Source organism: Anolis sagrei, chromosome 1 (genome assembly GCF_037176765.1).
Source record: "Anolis sagrei isolate rAnoSag1 chromosome 1, rAnoSag1.mat, whole genome shotgun sequence".
Classification (NCBI taxonomy): domain Eukaryota; kingdom Metazoa; phylum Chordata; class Lepidosauria; order Squamata; family Dactyloidae; genus Anolis; species Anolis sagrei.
In genome coordinates, this window is record NC_090021.1 from 42,130,817 (window position 1) to 42,155,653 (window position 24,837).

Sequence of the window (24,837 nt, forward strand, 5' to 3'; positions counted from 1 at the left end):
CATGCTAACCAACTTTGTTTTTTCTCTCTCTCAGATACTCAAGGGACAGAATTGTTTGAGGCAGAAAAATATGCAAGCTGCCTTCTAATTAAAGCCGTGCTTGATATACAAAGCCTTCCAAGTGCTGTAACTTTTGGGTACAATATGAGTTTAATTATCCCCAAGGCAAAGTTGATATAATTTTTCAGTGTAAAAACTATATGCTTTACTGAACTGGACCACCCTGTAACAAGGCTTAGAAGTGCAGCAGTTTTAATTGCCCCTTAGAGACTCTGGTATTAACTTTCAAATAGCTTGGCTGTACCAGAGTCATTAATAAACACAAGACTGGGCCAAACTATACAAATTAGGGCTTGGGTGAGCTGAGCCCCAAAGTGACTCAGGATCTCTGAATAGAGAATTTCCATTTCAGTACCTATGATGCTTTCTGACAACATAAAACAAAATCTATCCACCTGAAGAAAGGAAAAAGGCAAGTGATTTTATAATTTGTTATAAAACAGAGACTCAAGATAATCCAAGTGCTGTGGGTATTCAGTGAACATATTACCAAACTTTTTAAAAAAATTCTAGAAGACAAGATGCTATTGAGGAGAGTAGTTGTAAGTGTATACTTAAATAAAAATGAAAACCATGCAGCACACAATAAGTTCAAAGCTGAAGGATAACAGCACATGGACCAGATATCCAGTTCTGCTGCTGCTGCTGCCCCACTGATGCAAAAAGATAGGTATCACCAACGTTTACATATGATTGACATGCCTGGATAAGGCTACCCAATGATTTTTTAAATGGATTGTGTACCATGTGAACAATACATGTATCAAATTCTTCACCTCGTCATAGAATGGAAGGGAAGGTAGTAAAGTAGCAGGACCCCCTAGTGGTGCAATGGGTTAAACCCTTGTGCCAGCAGGACTGAAGACCAACAGGTCAGAAGTTCGAATCCAGGGAGAGCGTGGATGAGCTCCCTTTGTCAACTCCAGCTCCCCATGCGAGGACATGAGTAAAATCTCCCACAAGGATGGTAAAGCATCAAAATATCCGGACATCCCCTGAGCAACGTCCTTGCAGATGCCCAATTCTCTCACACCAGAAGTGACTTGCAGTTTCTCAAGTTGCTCCTGACACGAAAAAAAGTAAAGTAACACATGATAAAATAATACATGATAATAAATCCATGTGAAACAAAGCTATCAGGGGCTAATGTTCAGTAGGTTACATTCCAAACAATAGAAGATGGAATCAGGCCTTTGAGATCTGCTTGCTCAGGAGAAATGGACCTTTTCATGTATTATTTACATTTGTTGTTTAATTGTTATCTTTTAATTGCTTTTACTTTTAATTATAGTTCAATTACATTTTAACTTTTGTGTGATATCAATTTAATAATAATAACAATAACAACCATCACCACCAACTGACATGAGTGATGGTCTCTGTGAACACATCTGAAATTATTTATTCTTGAGTGCCACCTTTTGCTAGCTATTATCAGAAGAAGGATATGGTTCGGTTAAAAGCATTATTAACACAGCTTTCCTGTTTGTTCTTGATTGCTCTTAGAAGTGTCCAATTTGGCTAAATTGAATTGGACTACTTCCATGTTTGGCAGTTAAACAGAGTAAACAAGGATAAATTAGGGAATCAGAATAATAGAATTTGGTGTTTAACTTGCTTGCATTTAAGACAAAAATACACTTTAGGATTTGTTGCCATGTAACTCTTCCCACAACCCTGGAGAAACAGCATCTGTTTTTACAGCTAATAATTTGATCCAATCTCTCTAGTGCTAATCTTGGAACACAATATATGAAAGAGCCACAATTGAAAACATATGATGAAAACATAATATGTCAAACTACATTTCTGTTGTGTTATCCAAATATCCAATGCACTAAATTTCTCATTTACATATTTCCATTTAACTGTAGGTGGGGCTAGGAAGACCTAGCATTAAAAAACCAGAAGCTTCTGGTGGTGGTGAATACCATGATGAATACCATGTTTCATAGTGGTATGGATAGAGAAGGTGAGTGGGTTAACTCTCCCAGATTTGCCCACCAGGAGACTTTTTAGAATAGCTGTTGAAACCTGGAGGAGGCAGAGAAGCAAAGTCACAGTGGCTAATTCTGTTTCTTTACCCAATGAACAGCTCTCTTCTCATGCAATCTCTAGGGTTCTTGTGTATTTATTTGAAATTGAGTGCAACATTATATTATTCTACATATTTTTATCCTGCTTTCCCTTCCTAAAGAAAAATCAAAGTGGTTTATAGTGCTAGAATGATAACATTTCCAATTTGAAACTTACAGGATGTAAACACTAAAATAGAATGGAAACTCTTAAAAATAAAGAGATAAAATCATTAAAGACATACTAAAGGCATAAAACAGTACATGACACCCATTCTGGCTAGTTCTTTTTTTTAAAAAAATCTTTAAAAATGAATATAAAGGTTTTATTCTTCCACAGGAAATAGAGCAAGGAGGGGCAATTTTGACTTCCCTGGGCAGGGAGTTCCAGAGTTGAGGGGCAGCCACTGAGAAGCTCATGTCTTGCATCTCCACCAACTGTGCTTCTGATGCTGATGGGTCTGAGATGGCCAATTCTCTGACACCAGAAATGACTTGCAAAAAAAAAAAAAATCCAACCACTCAACAGTCCCCTTTCCTAAAGTAGCTGGATTGATTTCAGGGTTGGGGTTGGAGTCCCCTTGGCTTATGATTCTGGGGCACTTCAGTGACCATGCTGTGGATGTCATGTTGGGAGTGGCTCAATACCGTAATGGGTATTTGAATTGACTGGTTTTCCTTGCTAGATGTGGTAGTTATGATTTAGCATAGAAAAGCTTTCCATGTTTGTTTTGTTGCAGAAACATCACTATTGAATTAGGTTTGTGTTCACTGGAACTCAGAAGCTCTGTAAGAGTGAAAAAAACTATACAATACTGTTCCTGTCCCATCCCAGCAAGGTGCCACAAAAAGGATGCCATGGTTGGTCTCCAAACATGCAAAAAAAAAATCTCTACTTGATACGTCTTTGCTGACACAACACTGATGAAGACAATCTTTTCATTACTGTCAGTAGCACAAATTATGTTCAGTGACATCAGAGTGCTGATGGTACCCAACTCAGATCATTGTTTCTGTCTCAGTCCAACTGTGGTGGACAAACAACAAACATCCATAAAACCATATGAAAAAGTCCTTAATGTGCTCTCTGGTTTGTGTAAGCACCATCCAGACCGCAAACTGATTCCAGGATTTCTGATCTAATTAGCAAAAACACTTTATCCATTAATGGTTTGAAACTGCAATAAATGGTTAGTGTAGATGGGAATCAAGGAAACTACTGTATTTTTGTTTTAAACCATTTTTGTCAGCTGCATGATGATGAAGAAATTGAAACTCAATCTAGGCAAGACAAAAGTGTTCTTATTCAGGTGAAATCCTAATTAAGGAATAAGGATTCAACTTGTGTTAGAATGGATTACACTTCTTCTCAAGACATAGGATCACATTTGGGGTGTATTCTTGGGATTATGCCTAAACCTTGATGCTCAGGTTTTGATAGTAGCCAAGGATGTATTTGACAATTAACACTAGTGCACGAACTGTGTCCATTTATATATATATTCCTCAATTGGCCACAGTAATGCATGGTTTAGCTATAATGCTCAACAAGGAGCTATGATGAAGACTATGTCTTCTATATGAGCTAGCCCAAGCTTTGCAATTTTGGGGGAGGTGGTTCTTTTGATTCTGTCATGTGGACAAACATGTTTGGTGGGAATGTTGCAGAGGGCCTTTTCAGTGGCAGTGTTTGGGCTCTGCAGCTTCCTTCCTTCCTGGGAGTGTTAAATTGGTTCTTCCTTGTTGCCTGTTCAATGACAGGAGAGAGGACCTTTTTTTATTTCAACAGATCTTAGGTACCTGAATAATTTACAAGAAAAGAGCTTTTTTTAATGTACAGTAGTACTTTTATCCATTGCTTTCAAGAATATGTTTTAAATGGTTTAAATCCCGTAGAGAGTTTCAAGCCATTTTTAACATGATTTTAAAATGTTTTTATCTACATAGATTTTTCTTTGCATTCTTTTTATCTTATAAACTGTCTTGATTTCCAGCTTTGCAGAAAAGGAGAGAATAAATAAAGCTATAATGTGCTGTACTGTAACATATTACACTATTTGCTTTCTCGGGCCACCACTATTTAAATACATTAAGGTCAGAATCCTTTTTGTGTTCTTTTGTTTACTTAACATATACACAAACTCTACAATTATGTGAATATCTTACTTGGATTACTTCTGGTTCATTTGGACATCCTTTTATCAGACTTGCTTGGTCGCTGAATTCCTCACTGTAGATTCAGTAAAGGTTTATCTACAATGTACAATTCATGCAGTTTGACAACACTTTTATTGCTATGGTTCAGTACTATGGAATCCTTTGAAAGAGAAGTCTGTAAAACTACAATACCTCTGATTCTGTAGCATTAAGCCATGGCAGTTGAAGTGATGTCAAACTACATTAGATCTACAATGTAGATTCACCTTATTCAGTTTAAGATTCCATATCTCTTTGGATGATATGATGATATTATTTTATTGTGTAACTTGCAAATTGACGTTAGTGATTGTTAAAATCGGTGAAAATGGCTTCAAATTTCCACCAGTTGGATATTACAGGTCAAAAGATGTTGAAGGTCTGATAAAAGAATGGATTCTTTCCTTCTGAAATGTATATATTATTACATATTATATAGACCTCATTAAAAATAATGGACATGAGAGAAGCCTCCCACAAGGATGGTAAAACATCAAACATCAGGGCGTCCCCTTGTCAGCGTCCTTGCAGACGGCCAATTCTCTCACACCAGATGTGACTTGCACTTTCTCAAGTCACTTCTGACATAAAAAAACTAAAAGTAATGTTATTTACCTTAAAAAGTGAGGTGTTCTGAATCTTCTGAACAGCTTTCATCAAAAGTTTCTTCATGATTCTGCTGAAGAGAAACTCAGTAGATATCTCCTGTAGTATGGCAGCAGATGTGAACTGCTAAAACTTTGGTTGTAAAACTGCTATTAGAGGAAATGAGGATGGTAACTAAATGAAAAGCCACACTGACCTGCTTCAGAGAATTCAGAATAAGCCTTCAAGAGAGACCTGGCCAGATCACATTGTCAGCAATCCATCTTTTGTGCCAATGCCAGGAATAAGAGGAAATTAATTCCCTCTTCTGAGAAAGAGATGGATATATCACATTTCTAACATACTTTAGAAGAGGCTACAGATAGTGATGGAACTGGTTTAGTAGAAAAATATTAAATCTGAAAGGGTTTTGAAGCTTTATTTTTATTTTTAAAAGATAAAAATGCTTGGTAAAATAGAAGACAGAAGAAAACAATGAGACTGCACTGCGGATGTATTAATTCAATCAAGGAAGCCATGGCCTATGTTTGCAAGACCTGAGCTTGTTTTGGGCTAGGGACAAAAATGAAAGATGGTTGATTTATTGATCAGCATTATTATTCCATTACTGCTTCTGTCCAAGTTTTGCCGCTGGGCTTCTTCTGGCAGTGGAAGCTTGATTGCCATGTATTTGTTAAGATTGTAGAGCTGTCTGGTTCAGGTGAAACACCCATCTAGTGCAGCACTCTGTTATCACATGGAGAAATCAACTAGATTTGAGGCAGGTGAAATACCAATTTCTTAGAAACTACTATTAAAGGGAAAACTGCTTCTAGCATTGGAAGCAACATATAGCCATCAAAACTAGTAAACTGTCTTCCAAGAATTCAAAAAATCAAGAGAGATTAATGTCCTCCATGTTGCTGATCTTCACCAGAGTTGTGTAAGCAAATTCCAAGCTATGTCTTATATATAGGAAAAAGTACTTCTTTCACTACAATTCTCCAGCAAATCTGCATTGTTAATTAAACAAAAATATTAGTTTATTACAGAAACAAAAAGTAGAAAGTGATTCCACCCTAATTCTGATATTCATACGCTGTTCTATCATTATCTGTGTTTATCTGGTGCCTATATACTTGATAGGGGTGTGCGGCTCAGTGAAAAATTGCCACTTTTGATCTTGTTTTTGCCAGCCCGCCATTCCATTTACCAGGAAATTCCTGAAATTGGGAGGTGGGTACCATTTTCAGTCTGATAAGATTTGGTCCATTGGAACCAATGGAGAAACTTTAGAGACTTATTTCTCGGTCATTTTGTAGACCACATTTACAACTGCAAACCTGCCAAGTTTCAGAATGTTTCATCAATCCAATGACTTTTGGGATTTTTTTAAATTACCATAATGTTTTTTTAAAAAAAACAAGAGGGGGTTCTGGGAATTGAAATCCCAAGTAGCGCACACCACAAAAGGGGAGGGGAATGGACACAGTCAACCAGGCCTCTGATTGGCTGAGAAAGGAATGTGAGAAACACACAGAGAGAAAAGCCTCAACTCCCATCAAGCCCCAGGAGGGAGTGCAGAGGCTCCTTCAATGCCTGCACACGCAAATGACTGCTGGGAAAGCTGGTTCCTGTGGGGCCCCCTCTGGAGGGGAGACCTAGGGAAGCCTTTCCTGCCTTCTTCACTCTTTCTGGCCTTATTTGCCTCAAGTAGGCACCCTGCTGGGGGGGGGTGGTCTTTGGGAAGGGATGGAGGAGAGGGAAAAGAAGAGAAGAAGCTGCCACCAGGTAAGGTACTTGCTCCTGCCTGATTGTGAGGCTTCCCACATGCTGCAGTCTCCGCCTCAGGCAGAGTTCCACTCAGCCCCATTGCTCCCAGTAGCCAAAACATCTGGCTGTTGTGATCCATTCTGGCTGGGCCTTTGGCTGGGTCCTGCCTTGTCTTTTTGGTGATCTGGCAGCTGGATCATTGAATTTCCCCAAATCAAGTATCATCAAACAGAATTGTGCACACCCCTAAATTGAGCCCAAAACAGTCCTGTATATAAAAAGGACTGTAATAATTGTAGAATGGTAATATTATCTACTGTGTCTCTGTGCTTCGTATGTGATGAAACAAGAAAAGAGGTGTGCCCATTTTGCACACATTCCCTTGAGATCCACTTGGGCATAATAACAGCAAGCTAGAGAAGAGTGAATTGCTGGTTCTGCATATTTGAAGGTGAAACAAAAAAACCTGCATAGATAATTAGTTTGACTTGCAGTGAAGGATTAAGATTATTCCAACTCTTTCTATCTTCTAGGAAACAAACTGTCCATGCCAAGCCTTGACGATTATGTGGTATAAGGGCTTAACATTTACATAGTTTAGAGATTTAAATCAATGTGGAGGTGCAAATATGTGATAAGTACAACATTGTAATCAGTACATACTCTTCTTCACAAAAAGGGATCACAATGCACACCAACAACTTCAAGACTGGTAAATTATGTTTATGCCATTTTCATGCACCATATTCTTAAATGCAAGTTGCAGCATGCATGGGCAATGTACATTTTGTGGCCGCCACCATTTCAAGTCATGTCAAAGCCACATTATAGTGTAGGTGAGGTCCCAGATGGTCATTCTTTAAATATCTCACATTCTACCACATATCCTAGTACTTTCTGCGGTAGTAAGATATATCTGGCCCATGCTATTTTATACCCTAAATTTACAAATATGCACTCTCATAGATACACTAGTAGAATCATAGAATCATAGAATCAAAGAGTTGGAAGAGACCTCATGGGCCATCCAGTCCAACCCCCTGCCAAGAAGCAGGAATATTGCATTCAAATCACCCCTGACAGATGGCCATCCTGCCTCTGTTTAAAAGCTTCCAAAGAAGGAGCCTCCACCACTGCAGAGTTCCACTGCTGAACGGCTCTCACAGTTAGGAAGTTCTTCCTCATGTTCAGATGGAATCTCCTCTCTTGTAGTTTGAAGCCATTGTTCCGCGTCCTAGTCTCCAGGGAAGCAGAAAACAAGCTTGCTCCCTCCTCCCTGTGGCTTCCTCTCACATATTTATACATGGCTATCATATCCCCTCTCAGCCTTCTCTTCTACAGGCTAAACATGCCCAGCTTCTTAAGCCGCTCCTCATAGGGCTTGTTCTCCAGACCTTTTATCATTTTAGTCGCTCTCCTCTGGACACATTCCAGCTTGTCAATATCTCTCTTGAATTGTGGTGCCCAGAATTGGACACAATATTCCAGGTGTGGTCTAACCAAAGCAGAATAGAGGGGTAGCATTACTTCCCTAGATCTAGACACTATGCTCCTATTGATGCAGGCCAAAATCCCATTGGCTTTTTTTGCCGCCACATCACATTGTTGGCTCATGTTTAACTTGTTGTCCACGAGGACTCCAAGATCTTTTTCACACGTACTGCTCTCGAGCCAGGCATCCCCCATTCTGTATCTTTGCATTTTGTTTTTCCTGCCAAAGTGGAGTATCTTGCATTTGTCACTGTTGAACTTCATTTTGTTAATTTTGGCCCATCTCTCTAATCTGTCAAGATCGTTTTGAATCCTGCTCCTGTCCTCTGGAGTATTGGCTATCCCTCCCAATTTGGTGTCATCTGCAAACTTGATGATCCTGCCTTCTAACCCTTCATCTAAGTAATTAATAAAGATGTTGAACAGGACCGGGCCCAGGACGGAACCCTGCGGCACTCCGCTTGTCACTTCTTTCCAGGATGAAGAGGAAGCATTGGTGAGCACCCTTTAGGTTCGTCCATTTAACCAATTACAGATCCACCTCACCGTAGTTTTGCCTAGCCCACATTGGACTAGTTTCCTTGCCAGAAGGTCATGGAGGACCTTGTCGAAGGCCTTACTGAAATCCAGGTACGCTACATCCACGGCGTTCCCCGCATCTACCCAGCTTGTAACTCTATCGAAAAAAGAGATCAGATTAGTCTGGCATGACTTGTTTTTGATAAAACCATGTTGACTATTAGCAATGACCGCATTTGTTTCTAAGTGTTTGCAGACCACTTCCTTAACAATCTTTTCCAGAATCTTGCCTGGTATTGACGTGAGGCTGACTGGACGGTAGTTGTTAGTTGTACAAGGATGTGTTACATACAGTTTTGTTATTGTTTTCCCAAGATGTTTAACTTATTGTTCAAATGCTCAAGGTTGAGCTAACATAATTATAGAGAATTGAGCTGGTTGCATGTTTTTGTTTGTTTGTTTGTTGTTGTTTTACTATTTCTTACATTCAGAATTTTACCCATCCACATTACTTTTTTTGCTCAAGTGAGGAAATACTAAAGAGGCCTTTGGAGTGAAGCAATGAAGGAGATGATTCTGAGCTGACAAACTACTAGAAAGGATGGTATTAAAAAACTTATTTGCGGAGAAAGACAAAGTGCTCTCTCATGGTCCCCCAGAGCTGCTTTACATGATGAAAGTATTCAGGCAATGGGGAGAAGCAATAATTGAACCAGACTTAACATATCTCTTCATCCAGAGGAAATAAGCTCTTTGCAGACACTTGAAATACACTTAATCCCAACATCTAAGGAAAGGGTATTGCCTGGACTTCCCTCACCCTCTTCATGTGTGGTGAAAAAGAGAGGCACCTGTGTGTGGAAATACCATGTGTTCCATAATTTAGTTATTATTTTGGGCTTTTATATCCCATCCTATCTCAACCTCCGAAGAGGGACTCAGGACGGCTATCCCTACAAATCAGAATTTTTCAATTGTGTGTAGAGGCTGCATGCATAGGGGGTACTTCAGATTGCCTGGAGAGAGAGATGAGGGGGGAATAGTCATTCTCCTCACTTGGTTGGACAGCAGTCAAGAACTGGGGGAAAATTAACCTCTTCTTGCCTGCAGCTTCACTCTGTCATGAATGCCAAAAGAGTCTCTTTACATGTGTATGCATACAGACATACACAGTCCCAATATTTGGAAGGGATGCTTTCTTACTTTCAGTAATATGTGACCAAAGCAATAGTTTTCCCTCTCCGTTTCCCACCCTCATACTCTTTTCCTTTCCACAGCAATTTCATAGCACACATATCATTAGTTATAGGTCACACAACACTGAAACTTTCCATTGGAAATAATGAAAGATGTGCTGTGTGGCCAAGGCATGCTTTATAAACCTAACTGAAATATATACCCAACAGCTAGAAAAATTACCAAGTGTCTGAAATCCTTACAATTACTGGAACCAGGGGGTGCAAAATGGGAACAAAATGAGTTTACTTCATCCCTAGTGGATTGTGAAAGTCACTAGGTTCTCCAAAGGTGTTATAAAGCCAAATTGAAAGCAACATAACCTGTGTGACCCCCATCTTCAAATGAATGCTAGATCTCCCTTCATCTGGCATTTAAAAACCTCATACTTCGCACAAGCACTTCATTCACAGACTTTGTTCCTTTTTTTCTGCCTCTCAATTTGATTCTTCTGTCAAGAGTTGCCAGAACCAAACCAGCCTGGAAGTCATCATGCCCCTCTGACCTGGAATTCTTCCATTTGAAGTGGAATAGTACTGAACAGAGGGGCAAAAAAAAATCTCCCCAGGATAGGGAACGAATGAAATTATTACTGTATTGTTTTGTTTTAAGTTTAATCAAGATATAATGTTACTATATGTTTAACACAGGAATGGGCAGCTTCTAAAGGCTCAGTAGGCATTTGCCCTACCTTGGATCTTGGCAGGATGCACCTCCTGATCCTACGCAACATCCCCGGTTTATCCTCTCAAAAATGGCAAATTGCATCCCAGAATGCAATTTTCCATTTATACATAACCTCACTCCCCACAATGCCTGTTTCAAGACAGGCTTGTTTCTATAAAATGCCTTTTAGGAGCTGAGGCTGTTGGAGGCTCACTTTACTCAGGCCTTGCGAAGATGCTTCCAATAGTACATAATCCAGCTGTCAAGGCTTGTGGCATGGTAGCTTCTTCCATAATCAACTCAATGCAAAGTGCTGATTTAACACTTTCAAGCTCTTTGAAGCTTTCTGAAGACTGGGGGGAAAATAGTTCCATTTTATTCTGCTTTGGTCAGTCCTCTTCTGGAATGCTGTGTCAGGTGCTAAGCAACAGATTTCAAAGAGGAGATTGACAAGCTGGAATGAGAGTGACCAAGATGATAATGGTTCTAGAAATCAAGAAGCATGAGGAACAACAAGAAGAGTTATAAGAACAATCCTTCTATGCCTATCATATAGAAGATGGAAAAGTTTGTTTTCTGCTGGTACAGAGACTAACACAAACTAATGGATTCAAATTGCAAGAAAAAGAGATTCCATTTAACTGTTAGGAAAAACCTATTGAATGTACGAGATGTTTAATTGTGGAGCATTAGTGCTTTAGACCAGTGTTTCTCAAACTCTTCTCTTCCAGGTATTTTAGACTTCAGTTCCCACAATTCCTAATAGCTGGAAAGTTGGATGGGATTTCTGCGAACTGAGGTCCAAAATAGCTGGAGAAGCAGTGTTTGAGAAACACTACGCTAGATAATTCTGTATTCTTTTTCTTTTGAGATCTTCTAACTGAATTTGGATGGTCCTGTTTTTACATTGCTTTATAACTGTGTTCCTCAATGACAGAGGTGAAACTGGATGGCCATTGTGGCCCCTTTTAATTCTATGATGACCTACAATTTTCTAATCCTCTTGGTTACCACCATGGCCAGTCATTATAAGCAGTCAGATTAGCTGTTACCTGGGTATCTATTGATAAATCTCTTTTGGAGATCTCTTTTTTTTAAAGACCGACTTGTCCTCTTTAGAGTGATTAACATGTAACTGAAATAGATGACAGATAAATAAAGATAGAGATAAAGATAGCAATAGAGATAAATAAGAATAATGTGGGAGAAAAAGGGTGATATTTGTCTTGTCTTTGGTTCTTGACAACCTACAAAAAAGCCAAAGGGGAAAAAAAGTACATACCTGAATTTATCACCAACTACGGCTTCACTATTCAACCATGCTATTGAATACTCTGTTACCATGCTTTTGAGTATAATGCTATTGTTTCAAGATTGATTCAGCACCTTGGATAGTTCTCTATTCCCCCTGGCAGTCATTTTAGTATTAAACACAAAGTCATCATACTCAATAAAATAATTCAACAAGCATTTGCCATATCATGTAAATGACAACATCAGAATATCCCATTCCTGTAAGAGCACAGAGCACTGGCATCTTTTTCTAGATTTAGATTTGCCAGTCACTAAAAACAAATTAATTGTATAAATCTTTGGGCAACACTAGAAAAAAAAAACACGTGCTTGTTTTTAATGCTTAATACAACCCTATCACAGAAGAGAGCTGCTTAAATTGTCATGGGAGAAAATCAAGGCAGAATAACATGCAGAAAAAATAAATTTCTGAAATAGTGCCTGTTCTTCAAAAGTCCAAGAGTGATTTAATTGGTAGTTCTTCTGTCACTGATTTACATCAGCCATTTTGTACTAATAACTCTGTGTAATAAAGCACCTCTCAGGGAAATCAAAGGCATTTAAATTAATTAAAAGCCCTACAGAAAAAGAAGATTACAATGACTGAGCTGGGTATTTAGCTAGGATATTAACAGAGAATGTGGAGAAGGACAAGGCTGGAAAGATGAACTTCTAAACAACCTCATGGTCAACTTGACACAACAGGAATGAAATGGTTAAGACTAAGACCTGAGTTTAGAATACTGAAGATTTTTATTTAATTAATTATTTCATTTTTCTCCTGCCTTTCTCCTGAAATAGACACTCGAGATGGTTAACAATAAATAAAAAAACAATGTTCATAAAACAATGCAAACATATAAATATAATTATGATTTTTTTAAAAAATCATTAAATTAGTTCTGCTATTTAAAAAAGCTGGGTTATTCTCAGGATGAGTTGGTGAGAACAAGAGAAAGGGATTCCTCAGTGGCTGCTTCCAGACTCCTGAACTTTCTTCCTAGAAACAGGCCTGTAGCCCGGGGGGGGGGGGGGGTTAGGGGTTCCACCCCCCCCCCCCCCCCGAAAATTTTCAGGTTAAAGAAAAAACCTGGTTTACTCACGAATTCTAACTGGTTAACCAAATCCCCATGCTAAGTCTATGTGATGCAAAAAATTAAGAATCCTTCCAGAACTGCAAGCACTATCTCAAGCAAACATTGACAATTTATTCACACTGTCATTACTTGCAGCAATAGCCAATGTAGCGAAACAACCAAGTTGGGAGTGGTGTTGAATGCTCTCATTAAGGAGGCCAGACTTGGTGGAGGTGGTTGACAGGGGCGGAGCTGCAGGCTATAGAAGGCTGCTCTGCCACCTGCTGTGCTCTTTGCTTCAGCTTGACCCTAACCCCCCCCCCCCCAAATTTCAACCCTCCCCAAAAATATTTCTGGCTACGACCCTGCCTAGAAAGACCATCTTTGCTCTCTTTATGGCAGCAGATTAAAACACTTTTGCGTTGCCCAGCTTTTACATACCGATGAGGGCTTTTAGCACTGCATTGTGCTAGTAATACATTTTAAAGCATTTGTATATGGCTAAAATGCCTTTTAATATTCAGTTTCTACTGTTTTAACATAAAATGTTTAATTGTTTTTTAAATCTTATATTTATATTTTATTAACTTTGTATTGCTTTAAGTTTTTTTGTTTTAACATGTTAGTTGCCACAAGTCCCATTATCAGGAGAAAAACAGGATACACACAAATAGAAGAATAATAATACAAAGGAGGAGTGGAAGAAAACAACTTGACTAGTTAGAGGAGTCCCACTTGTAGCTGAAGATCAGTAGTGGGAAGTAGGGCAGGTAAAGATTTCCATGTCATGAGCTGCTCTGGAATTTAGTCCAGACTTTAAAATCTTCAAAGTGCTTCACTCAAAATTGATTCTGCACATTGAGTAGTTCTCTTAAAATCCAAGCTAAGACGCTTATTACTCAACAATGTTATAATTCAGTTGCACTGGTGTTCTATCACATAATGGTATGACTTTCTCATTGTCCTGTTGTACCACAGTTGTATCATCTGCAAACTGATTCTATTCCCACTGGAAATAATCTGTTTATGATTCCCCATCTCACCGTGAATTAGTAACCCCTTTGGACATCAATGTCTTGTTCTGCTTTGTTGCAGTATTTAGAGCATAGGGTTCACAGTGTGTGTGTGGCTTTATTGTTCATTCTTCTGGAAGTTTTCTACTAATCTTTAACAGTGATTTCAGTGGCTTCAATGGGAGGGCACTAGGGACCTTTTCACACGACTCCTCATGGCACCCTGTGTGCCCTCTCTCCTTCCCCCTGTCCCATCATATGGGTGAAATGGCAGCAAGGCACATTGTCACTTTGCCCTTTCCCCCAACAGATGTAGGAAAGGGCAAAAAAAACCCGGTCAAAACACACTTTTACTCTCTGTCGTGGCATATGGAGAAATGAGGGCGCAGCCAAGCCAGCACCGTCTGATGATGCTTGTCAGTCCCCATCCAGAAAAGGAAAAGGGAGCTATAAAAACCCCAATGTGATGAGGTCGTAGGACTCTGAAGAGAGTACTTCATGGTCATTTTCACAATTTTCACAATTTTTATATTGTTTCAAATTATATTTAAGGAAAGAAGCACAATTTTGCATTTCATATGTAATTCTAACAACAACAACAACAACAACAATAACAATGATAATAATAATAACTTTATTTTTATACTGTGCTTCCATCTCCTCAAAGGGACTCGGGGCGGCTTACATGGAGCCAAGCCCAAATAAGCGAGTTAAAACATAGCACATTAGAATACATAACAAAAATTTAAAGCAGCATAAAACAACATTATACAAACTATAAAAAAAGCATCAAAACCAACAGCAATAACATGATTCAAGCCTCGGATTGGGTGGGCGGTCTGGTGCGCAACATTTCTGAGGATAGGGCCAATGGGTAAGTGCATAGGGCATGTAGCAGCAGTAAGGATAAGAGCAATATAAAAGAGGTCAACTCTAATTTTAGATAAAATGGTAGTAAAGTGCATAGTCAAATTTTTGGGGCCTAACTAGGGACAACTGTCAAGGGAAATGTTTTGTCAAATGCACAGTGGAACATCCATGTCTTTAGATCTTTACAAAAAGTGGATAGGGTGGGGGCTTGTCTGATCTCCCTGGGATGGGAATTCCAGATTCAGGAGGCAACAACCAAAAAGGCCCTCTCTCTCATCCCCACCAACTAGAATATTTATATTCTGCTCTCTCTCCCCGAGGGGACTCAGAGCAGAGCAATGCCCAAAGGAACTACTGCATTCAAGAAATACTTAAAACGTCAGTATATAAAACTTTTTAAAAATATACAAATGCAGAACCAAGGAACTGTTGGCTCACAGGGGGTGGGGGGAAGGAACTATTATGATGGAAGTGGTGATGATGGCATGTTCATCTGGGCCAGGAAGTGAGTGGGTCCATGAAAGCATCATTATATAATTGCACAATTTCAGCTTTCTGTGTTTTGTTTTGAAAAATAAAATGCCACCAATATTGAACAGGAGATCAAGCAAATAGAGTGGTGTAAATAGTATTGTAATACCTCAAGTGCAAAAAAGCAAACATGGGAACTAAAACAAAGTATAAATACAGTGATAATGTATAAAAATGGATTGCCATTCTATTACCTTTCCGCATATAGACATGGTTTTCAAAAATAACAACTGAAAATGACTGACTAGTGTGATAAGTACCTAAAATTCAGAGCAATTTATTGTCCCATTTCTATAGCCATCACTAGCTGCCACTGTTTGGAAGGAGAATTGTGTGTTTTTGCGTGTTAAGCAGCCATTTTCCTACATGTTGTGGTAAATTGACAGCTGTTAGGTTCAAGCTGAAGTACTTCCTTCTTTGTTCACTGCTTTTTAGTAAATTAGGCACTCTCTCATCACTTTATAGTAATAGGGAGTACAATACAGAAATATACATCTCATACATCATCAGAAGGAAGGAGCACATCTTGCCATAGGTGAGACTCTTGTTTAAACCATGGGAAACTGCTGCCATCCAGTATATATAATGCAGAACAAGATGAAACAGTGGCCTGATTTTGGTCAACAAAGCTGTTTTTCATGTTCATATTAAAGACCTTCTTAAATAATCCTGTTCCTCATCAAATCTGGCTTGAAACTTGTATCTAGGGACCTTATGACATTATGTGAGGAATTCACCATGCATTGTGAGGTCCCAACGGGGTGTGTGGAGAAACCATTGCTCCATGTTCCATATTGCCCGACTTACTCCTGGCTCCTCCTGCCCACCCACCCCCGCACACATTGTAACAAAGACTACACAGGAAGCCGCCTATGTTTGTGCTGTGGCAGTGTACACCTCTTCCTCTCCCCTTTCACTATGGAGTCTAGCTGGATGTAGGTAATGGGCAGTGTACACCTCTTCATCTCCCCTTTCACTATGGAGCCTGGCTGGCATCATGTAATGGGCTCCTTGGTGAAAAGGGCATGGAAGCAATGTACGATGGGCAAATCAGCCCATATGATGAGATTGATTGAAGAGGGAGAAAACAAGCAATAACTGTACCAACTTTTATCTGTTGATTACCTTTCATTTACTTACCAGATGAATCAAAATAGTCCTTCTATTGCATTTCTGATGCCAGGGATTAAAGTAAGGAGGAAAATGCTGTCAGTGCTACCTGAGGTTTTTGGTACAACCTGAAAATGTCACTTCTTGACAATTATATACAGCTGCTTTGTTTCTTTTTCTGCTGTTGGTCATGCAAATATGTGTTAACCTTTTATTTCATAATGTCACAAGCAACAAGAATTGTCCCTCGGGATGTCTAGAGGGCTATGCTCTCTTTTTTCCTCATTTCTCTGAAAATATGGGCCCAGATACTGCATTTTTCATCAAGGCACAACACCTGTTTTAATGCTCATAAGGCAGACACCCCATTGTCATCAACTGCCACTGCTCTCAAAAAGCATATATGGCTTTCACAGTCTTATAAATTCTTATCAGGTAAATAATTGCACTGACTAAATAAAGAGAATGGACAGAATTTTGTTTAAAAATGTTTGATTCAAACCTGCGTTGAAAAGGACAAAGATAGCTTTGCAATTACAGTTTTCTTTGTACTCTGATTTTAAAATCAGGAAACGTGTGTTTTGGAGAGGATAAAAATAATGAAAATGCGAGACAATTCTGCAATCATTTACATAGCAGTAAATTAGAAACATAGGTACTGCTCAGCTTCAGCAGCAAAATATTCTGTAGTCATCTCATTGCCCTTTTAGTCCCCTCAAATAGGAATGAGACAAGCCATAAATGCAAATTTAAATTTGAAAATTTAAAGGGCCCGACTATTTTAGCTATACACCGTCTACAAAAGCCAATACCTAATCACACATAACAGTGTAAAAAAACTGCCTCCAGTTTTCTCTTCCCTGTTGTATGCCTCCTGTGGGTGACATTGCCCCAGCTTGGAAACCCACTCCACTTCTTAAATACAAATATAACAATATGATTCCCCTGGCACAATTCTATGGATGCCTGTGCTTGCAGTCCAGTGAGGCATTAGAGCTGGCTTCCTGATCATGCTAAAATACTCCCTTCTGAACTAAAAGTCCCAGGATTTCATAGGATGTCACCATGGCTATAAAAGTGGAATCATATTCTTCTAATGATGAAACATGAATCGTCCTCTGATCCTTTTGCTTTGGTGATAATTCCTTTGCAGAGCCAAAGAGTTGCCAGTTGACCCTGTAGGTACCGAACTGTTAAGCATTTGTTTAAGGGGTGTCAGGATGTGCCTTCATGTTTGGGATTCCACGAAGCCTTCTTCCTGACACTAGAGGGAGTAGTCATGATGGATGAGTTTATGACGGGACATCTGGGCATAGGTCTGGCTTTGAAGCTGTGGGAAAAGGGATTTTAGACTAAACTGTGATAAGAGAAGGGGGAGAAGGAGGAGGGAAGCCAGGAGGGGAGATCTGGGACCTTTGGGCGGGAAACTTCAGTTCTCGCTTTGTTTTCGCTCTGTATGGATTGAAATAAACTCCAAATCCGAGTACCTGCTTGTGAGTGCGAGTTTCCTTTCTAAGATCCAGCGGATCCTGACATAAAGCGGGGGGCGTTGGGAGGGGTGCGTCCTCTCGAACATTCCGCTGCTCTATGCCCCTGCTTTGCGTGCGGCCAAGAGGGGCATAGAGCAGCGGAATGTTCGAGAGGACGCACCCCTCCCAACGCCCCCAGACCTGACAAGACGCCCCCGCCCCCGAGGCCAGCGCCAGGACCCAAACCAGCAAAGGGAAAAGCCTCCACGGCCGTGGAGACCGCGCTGGCCCCGTATCAACTCCCCGCGGAGGATGAGTCGGAGCCGGAGGGGGCAGACCGAGACTTCTACTCGGCGGGAAACGGACAAGATCTTCCTTGAGAACCGCCGGCAGGAAGATCGTGGAGGCGACAGGCGGTGAGTTGAGAAAGTTGAATTATGATGTGCTTAAAATGACTGTGACCCTGACCAACCCCGACACGGGACTGAAAGTAAAAACTGTGGCAATGCTGGACTGCGGGTGCACCAGGTGCCTAATCACCCCCTCCCTGGCCGCCAAACTGGGAGTCAAGCCCCTGGCTTTAAAGACCCCCGTGGTTTTTTCCCAACTGGATGGGACAGCAGCACATGGGGGCCCCGTAAGGGAGAAAACAGACTACCTTCGTCTAGAAATGGGAACTCACAAAGAGACTTTGCAATTTGTAATATCCCCCATGGCCCACCAGCCAGTCATTTTGGGGATCCCCTGGCTGAGGTGGCAAAACCCTCAGATTAACTGGGCGGAGGGGGTGCTTTCCTTCGCGGATGGAGAGTACAAGCCAGAGGGACACAGCCAGCCACAAGGGGCCCCTCTCCCCAGTCAGCTACAGGGAGCGCAGGCAGAGGCGACTCCGGAAGGCTCAGAGATTGACATCCCAGAGGCTTATAGGGAGTGGGCAGATGTCTTTAGCGAAACCGAATGTGACCAGTTGCCCCCGCATAGAAAGACGGACTGTGCATTAGAATTTGAACCAAACGTTAAGCTGCCTAGCCCCAAGCTTTATGCTATGTCGGAGCCAGAGAGAAAAGCCTTGAGAGAATTCTTGGACAAGAACCTGGAAAGGGGGTTCATAGTACCTTCCACGTCACCGGTGGCAGCCCCAGTACTCTTTAGGCCCAAGGCGGACGGGACGCTGAGACTGTGCGTAGATTATAGGGGCCTAAATGCCATATGCACCACCAACCAGTACCCCCTCCCACTCATGTCAGAGATTTTGGGCCAATTGGGCAAAGCCAAGATCTTCACAAAATTGGACATTAGAGAGGCTTTTTACCGCCTGAGGGTGAGGGAAGAGGACTGCTGGAAAACGGCGTTCAACACCTGTTATGGGCAGTATCAATGGGCCGTAATGCCATTTGGCCTAAAGGGGGCGCCAAAGGTGTTCCAACAATTCATAAACGACATCTTCCGAGAGATGTTATATGACGGCCTTATGATCTATCTTGATGACCTGTTGATATACTCAGACACAATAGGCCAACATATAAAAACCACCCAGAAGGTGCTCCAAATCCTGAGGGAAAACCAGCTTTATGCTAAGCTTTCAAAGTGTGAGTTCCATAGCACCGAACTCACTTATTTGGGGTTCCGAATATCCACAGAGGGGCTGGCCATGGACCCAGCTAAGGTACAGGATGTGCTAGCCTGGGAACCTCCCCGTACCCGAAAACAGCTGCAGGGGTTCCTGGGGTTTGCAAACTTTTACCGCCAGTTCATCAAAGACTTTGCCGAGGTGGCGCTGCCCCTCACGGAGTTGTTGAAAACTAAGGGGAAGGGAGAAACCAAAAAGGCCAGGACCCCAGGGGCGAGGCTGGAATGGACCCCCGAGTGCCAAAAGGCTTTCGAAGTCCTAAAAGCAAGGTTCACGAGCCAGCCCGTCTTAACGCATGTCCAGCCCTCCAAGCCGTTTGTGGTACAATGTGATGCCTCCGAGGCGGCCTACGGGGCCGTGCTGTTGCAAGCCGACGAGTCAGGCCAGCTTAAGCCATGCGCTTACTTATCTAAAAAATTCTCTGAGACTGAAAAACGTTGGCATGTTTGGGAAAAGGAGTCTTTCGCAGTGCGGGCGGCCCTGGCCCACTGGCGACATTTCCTTGAGGGCACCCAGACCCCCTTTGAGGTGTGGACGGACCACAAAAACTTACAGGCCCTGCAGACCCCACAGAGACTTAACGCCAAACATCTCCGATGGGTCCAGTTCTTTCAGCGATTCAATTTCCGCCTTAAGTTCGTCCCAGGAAGGACAAACCAAGTCGCGGACGCACTCTCGCGTATGCCTGAGGCAGACTACTCGTCCCCCACTGAGTCAGGAACACTCTTTGACAAACAACAGTTGGGACTGATAGTACAGACTCGGGCCAGTCTCCGGGACAAGCCCTCACCTCCCAGCCAGCCAGCCGAGGTGCTACAGGGGTTAAAAGAGGCAGCCGAAAAGGATGAGTGGCTGCAAAACCACAAAGAGGAACTGACCCAGAGGGGGGGGCTGTGGACTTATGGGTCCAAATATTACGTGCCAGCCTCCATGCGAAAAGACATTATGAAAAGGGGCCATGATTCGCTGCTGGCAGGCCATTTCGGGTTCACTAAGACTCTCAAGCTCTTAGCACGCCAATTCTGGTGGCCCAATATGCGCAGGGATATAAAAGATTATACCCAAGAATGCCCAACATGCGCCAGGAACAAGCAAAAAGTGGGAAAGCCCACGGGGTTGTTACAACCAGTAGCCAACCCCTCACAACCCTGGTCAGAGATTGCAATGGACTTTGTAGTGGAACTGCCTGATAGCCAGGGTTACAATACCATATGGACCGTAATTGACTTGTTTTCTAAGCAAGCCCACTTTGTGGCCTTAAAACGACTCCCCTCTGCCCCTGAATTGGCTAAGCTGTTCCTCCACCATGTGTTCCGGCTGCATGGCTGCCCCAGCAGGATTATAAGTGACAGAGGCACGCAGTTCACCTCCAAGTTCTGGAAATCCTTCCTGTCTATGCTGGGGACTGAGCGGGCACTCAGCACGGCCTTCCACCCTGAGACCGATGGGGCCACCGAGAGGGTCCAAAAGACATTGCAACAGTTCCTAAGGTGCTATTCCACCTATCAACAGGACAATTGGGCTGCCCTTTTGGACTTTGCCGAGTATAGCTATAACAATAGCGAACATGCATCCACAGGTGCCTCGCCCTTCAAGATTGTAGGAGGCAGAGATTTTCCCCCCTTTCCTGGCTTAACGCCCCCCGACCCAGGAGAGACCCCCAATAAGTGGGGAGAATCCATCGCGGCGGCCTGGCCAATGATCAAAGAGACTCTAGACAGGGCCAAAATGGATTACAAAAAGTTCGCTGACAAAAAGAGGTCCCCTCAGCCCCAGTTTAAAATAGGTGACCTGGTCTACTTGTCCACCAAATATCTGAGATCCACTCAGCCTTCACGTAAATTGTCAGCTTTGTTCATCGGGCCCTTCCCCGTTCAGGCCATAGTTAACCCTGTCGCGGTCCGACTGGAATTGCCCCACACATGGAAGAGGGTCCACCCGGTGTTCCACGTGAGCTTGCTCAAGGCCGCAACTGCTTCTCCCAGGTGGTCGGAAGCTGACTCCCAGCCGGTCCCCATCATGGTGGGGGCTCACACTCACTTTGAAATCAAGGACATTTTAGACTCAAAAAGGACTCGGGGAAAACTTTATTATTTAGTCCAGTGGTCCTCTAAGACCATCCATCCTGAATGGGTGTTACAGGAACACGTCAAGGCCCCCCGCCTTGTGAAGCGGTTCCACTCTGCTTTTCCTCTGAAACCCAAGCCTTGAATTTACTGTCTCATTCTATGTATTTCTTTCTTTTTCAGATGGGGGCCGTCTTCCGAGGGGGGGAGATATGTCAGGATGTGCCTTCATGTTTGGGATTCCACGAAGCCTTCTTCCTGACACTAGAGGGAGTAGTCATGATGGATGAGTTTATGACGGGACATCTGGGCATAGGTCTGGCTTTGAAGCTGTGGGAAAAGGGATTTTAGACTAAACTGTGATAAGAGAAGGGGGAGAAGGAGGAGGGAAGCCAGGAGGGGAGATCTGGGACCTTTGGGCGGGAAACTTCAGTTCTCGCTTTGTTTTCGCTCTGTATGGATTGAAATAAACTCCAAATCCGAGTACCTGCTTGTGAGTGCGAGTTTCCTTTCTAAGATCCAGCGGATCCTGACAAAGGGGGTTGTACCTTCCAACTCTATGTATCTAGCACAGTGGTTCCCTATCTGTGGTCCATGGACCACCAGTAGTCCGCAAGAGCTAAAATATGGTCCACGGCCTCACCGTTACTACACCATTGCAACAAGAACAACTGGTCTCACGAAACCCTCTTACAGTGTTGAGGCTTATTAAATATGGCTTTCTGTGGGCAAGCAGATGGTGACTACTGGATAGCATATGTTCTGTATCAGAAACTAGAGCTGATGTGGTATATCCAGTGAAATATTTTGAATCAGCACCCCAAATAACCAAACAGATTCTAAAGTTGACTAAAAACTTATTCGTAACCTTTTTGGTACTAATGTTGGAGAGTGGTCCCTGGTCATCGTGGTCCCTGATCAAAATAGTTCCTGGACAAGTGGTCCCTGGTCAAGTGGTCCCTGGTCAAAAAAAAGTTGGGAATCACTGATCTATCACTAAGGGTGGAGTTTTGGTACTATAAGGCACAGACTCTGCTTGAGTAAACCTTCCTTCATCACAATGATTCCAAATACATGTGTGTTCTGCCCTTTCTTTCTTTCATCTTATGAGCCTTCAAGATGGCTTAAGTCAAGTTAGGACCATAGGTTGGAAATAACACAGTTAAAATAGCATTGGTTGCCATTGTTGTTAAATAACATATGATCATTGCTGCTGAAACATTACTAGGGATGGCTTCAAGATGTCAATATGAGCCATGTTAAGTTATGTAGGGCAAAACTATCAAACGTTGACTGGCAATGTGTTCACAACTTCATATTATCCATAATTAATAAATAACATTAATGAGTAATGGTTCAATCTTGCAAATGACAATGCATAACAAATGACAGATTACTTTGGAAACTCACATTTCCAAACTGTGTTTTGTGCTGAGGTTAAAATTTACTAAAAGGCCTCCCAAAAATGTTGGGGCTGTTGGGATCAATAAGGAAGCACACTAAATTGTCTCCTTAGCTTGACCCTTTGGGGGTTCCTTTTCTTTCCATGTACCTGGCTGTTTCCCATAGAATCTTCTTTTCCCAACATTAATATCATTTGGTAACTCATAAATCATGTAATAGCACTCATCAACTACACCACTGATGCCATGGACTGGAACATTGATTATGATCAATTTTACTCCTACTCCTGGAAATTGCCCTGATCCACCAATCCAAAGTCACCAAATTATTCCCTCATTTTAGTGCAGGCTAATGGAACAATGAAACAATTTTTCTTCTCACTGAATGATGTGTGTGAACTGAATGTGTGGGGGAAAGGTGTGTGAGGTTGAGTGTGTGGCAGAAAAGGCCAATCCTTCTAGATTTCTTTCTTCTATCAGCACAAGAGCCCAGCTGGATCCTAGCAAGTGTGTTTAATCTGTTTAACAGGCTACATAGAATCATAGAATCATAGAATCAAAGAGTTGGAAGAGACCTCATGGGCCATCCAGTCCAACCCCCTGCCAAGAAGCAGGAATATTGCATTCAAATCACCCCTGACAGATGGCCATCCAGCCTCTGCTTAAAAGCTTCCAAAGAAGGAGCCTCCACCACACTCCGGGGCAGAGAGTTCCACTGCTGAACGGCTCTCACAGTCAGGAAGTTCTTCCTAATGTTCAGATGGAATCTCCTCTCTTGTAGTTTGAAGCCATTGTTCCGCGTCCTAGTCTCCCAGGAAGCAGAAAACAAGCTTGCTCCCTCCTCCCTGTGGCTTCCTCTCACATATTTATACATGGCTATCATATCTCCTCTCAGCCTTCTCTTCTTCAGGCTAAACATGCCCAGTTCCCTAAGCCGCTCCTCATAGGGCTTGTTCTCCAGACCCTTGATCATTTTAGTCGCCCTCCTCTGGACACATTCCAGCTTGTCAATATCTCTCTTGAATTGTGGTGCCCAGAATTGGACACAATATTCCAGATGTGGTCTAACTAAAGCAGAATAGAGGGGTAGCATTACTTCCTTAGATCTAGACACTATGCTCCTATTGATGCAGGCCAAAATCCCATTGGCTTTTTTTGCCGCCACATCACATTGTTGGCTCATGTTTAACTTGTTGTCCACGAGGACTCCAAGATCTTTTTCACACGTACTGCTCTCGAGCCAGGCATCCCCCATTCTGTATCTTTGCATTTCATTTTTTCTGCCAAAGTGGAGTATCTTGCATTTGTCACTGTTGAACTTCATTTTGTTAGTTTTGGCCCATCTCTCTAATCTGTCAAGATCGTTTTGAATTCTGCTCCTGTCCTCTGGACTATTGGCTATCCCTCCCAATTTGGTGTCGTCTGCAAACTTGATGATCATACCTTCTAGCCCTTCATCTAAGTCATTAATAAAGATGTTGAACAGGACCGGGCCCAGGACGGAACCCTGCGGCACTCCACTTGTCACTTCTTTCCAAGATGAAGAGGAAGTATTAGTGAGCACTCTCTGTGTTCGTCCACTTAACCAATTACAGATCCACCTCACCGTAGTTTTGCCTAGCCCACATTGGACTAGTTTCCTTGCCAGAAGGTCATGGGGGACCTTGTCGAAGGCCTTACTGAAATCCAGGTACGCTACATCCACGGCATTCCCCGCATCTACCCAGCTTGTAACTCTATCGAAGAAAGAGATCAGATTAGTCTGGCATGACTTG

At 42.1% G+C, this 24,837-nt stretch overlaps 1 protein-coding gene and 1 long non-coding RNA gene across 3 annotated transcripts in view; both read left to right on the top strand.

Moving 5' to 3' along the window:
* ALK (ALK receptor tyrosine kinase) overlaps positions 1 to 24,837 on the top strand; it is a 759,925-nt gene that overhangs the window by 422,323 nt on the left and 312,765 nt on the right. The window lies entirely within an intron of this gene.
* On the top strand, positions 18,078 to 22,145 carry LOC137096094 (uncharacterized). Its single transcript, XR_010909258.1, has 2 exons — positions 18,078 to 18,379; positions 21,843 to 22,145. It is a non-coding gene; the product is annotated as an uncharacterized lncRNA (long non-coding RNA).